The following is a 2,740-nucleotide window of genomic DNA, read 5'->3' on the forward strand; positions in this document are numbered from 1 at the left end:
ATAAAGAATTTCAGAAGTCAAATCCTGAAGCAACAAACGCATGAAGTCTTTTCTCTTTCTGATTCTGAGGCAGGAAGTTTCTAGCTTTAGAAATACGCAGACAAACGTTCTAGAAATTTGAAGTTAAGTTTTCATAAAATCTGATTCCAAGATTTCTCACAGAAGAAGTAGGAACCAAATTAATGTCAATCAATGTGATTGTGTTGCTATTAAGTGAATAAAATAGGGACAAAATACAGTTTTCTGTCATAAAATACACATATTATTGAAAATGATTTTATTTACTGAGCCGAATTGTACTCGTTTTTTGCTTGCTCAGCAGTTTGTTGCCGTCTGAGACCTGCCGGAGCAAAACAAACGCCTTTAGTGTCAACCTACTCAGTTTCAATATTTGCATTGTTAGCTGTGCTCTGCTAAGAATAAAATACCAGTTTGTTTATTAAAAATCTTGGTTTCTGATTCAAATGAAATGTGAAAAACGCTGCCGGTTGTGAGAGCCGGCACTCATCCATGATGAATTTCACTTGGAAGCAAACACTAGACTTCTTGATGAGTGTTTCCACATGTATATTTCATCACGCCGTGCCTCTTCGCATTTTATTTAGATTCTTCTACAATATAATGAATTCCCAGAAAAGATGCTCTGCAATGTGAACCATCAGACTCAAAACCCTCCACTCCAGCGCTTCCTCCTTCAGATTTTTGGACCTGAATTGTGCAGTTATGTAAGCATAACTGAAGCACTTTATTTAAATATAGGGAATTCAGGGCATTTTTTCTGATTTAGAGAAAAAAAAAAGCCTTTTTAGTTGGAGGCATTCTGCAGGTAATCCGTCACATTTGCATGTGACGGGTGGAGAGTTATTCACCTGGAAGTAAAACGGCAAATTTCACTCACAGTTGGACCAAACTGTCTTCATATATCATCCGCAGGTTAATTTTTCTGGTCACAGACTCTTCACGGGTGTATCATGAGCACTTGAATGCAGAAAATTCAATCAAGTTCTGGATGAGTTTGATAAATGAAAGAGTTTTCTGAACCCTGGAGATGTAGAAAGGCCAAAGATTTGCAACTTTTTAAAGAGAAATTTGGGTTGATTTCTTACTGACTACAATCTAATGAAATCACTTTGAAGAAAAAAAAATACTGATTTATTTTTATTTCATTGTAACTATTACAGTTTTTGCAAAGATAAAACTTAAACATAAAGAGGAAAAAGCCTTTTCTTCAAAATGTGAGACAGTTTTGAGAGAGGGTCACATGACTTCCTTTCAAAATAAGACACCAGTGCCACAGGATCCTCTCAAATGTCAAATAAAGAAATTATTGCTGTTTAAAGAAGTTTATTTTACTGTTTGTGGTGCATTTTAAGAAATAAATTTGTAAATCTTAAGAGCAAAAATAAATTAGAACTAATTAAGTGACCCTTACCTTATTTATTTTAATCATAAGCTTAAACCTTTAACACTGGAGCTCCAGTGTTTTATGCTCTTTGATTTACTAAAATTTGATCAATTCAAATATGTCAATTATTCAGTTTAATTGACTGATATTTGAAGACAAAATGTAAGATTAATTTGTGTTTAATTCATTTACATAACATTACTTTACATTTATATTTTTGGGGTCTTCATTTAGGCAGGAAATGACATCATCAAACCCCTACTTTTCATTAAAAAATGATCAAATTGACAAATACTGTGGTGCCTACAGACAGTCACCCTGCTGTGGAGTCTAAAACAAAATTTTATAAGATTCAAGGATTTCAAAACGATTAACCCAAACAAAAAAAGGCAATAACTTGACTATTAAAATTTTAATTTACAGTAATTTATAGAAAAACTACCACAGCAGGTCTGACTTTGTCCATAAATCTTTATTTATGAACACGCACGCACAAGTTAACATCGCCTCGCCGGGATATTCAGAGTAAATCTTCTTAGTCGCTTGCTCCTCTTCCTCGCCTTCTAACTGTCCTTCGTCTTTGAAATGTTATTAAAAAGTCTGAGCGATTCATACTTTAACTTTGCCCTTCGGCGGAATTCCTTGAAGACTGTTTATGCACAAGCATTAGCAGTTATCTCTGTCCTTCACTTTATCGGTGAAGATTTTCTTCTTTTTTTACCTCTCAGGTAACAGAATCGTTGATAATTCTAATCAGAAACTGTCTGGATGTTCATGGTATGAAAGGTGGAGGCTTCTCCATCACTAAAGTGGGTCAATAGAACCTAAAATTTTAAAAAGGTTAAAGAAAATTCGAAAAACAAAATGGTACAATTATGAAAAATTGTGGTAGAGTCCGCCCTAAGACTGGTGGGTTCAAATCCAAGTCATATCAAAGACAAGGCCCGGGGGCCGGATCCGGCCCTCCAAATCCTTTTATTTTATTGTTACTAATGTCCCGATATTATCTCGTGCTCATTTCTAACTTGTAAAATTTTGCCAAAATATAATTTTATGTAAAGTAAAATATTGAAAGGTATTTAAGGTTTAATTTGATTTATTCTGGAATAATATTCCTGCCTTTTTATTATTTATAATTATGTTAAAAATTTAGGGGTTTAAAGTTTTAAAAATCGGCATTCTGCTAGCTTTTGGGACTATTTACCATGATTTTTTTATGCTATTTTAGAGTTTAGCTAATATCTCAGCTGCATGCTAGCTGTTTTAGCTAATTTAGGCTTTTTTAAAAACGTTTTTTAGGCTGTTTTGAAGTCGGGCAAATATTTACACACTAGC

Source organism: Oryzias melastigma, linkage group LG11, assembly GCF_002922805.2.
Source record: "Oryzias melastigma strain HK-1 linkage group LG11, ASM292280v2, whole genome shotgun sequence".
Taxonomy (NCBI): domain Eukaryota; kingdom Metazoa; phylum Chordata; class Actinopteri; order Beloniformes; family Adrianichthyidae; genus Oryzias; species Oryzias melastigma.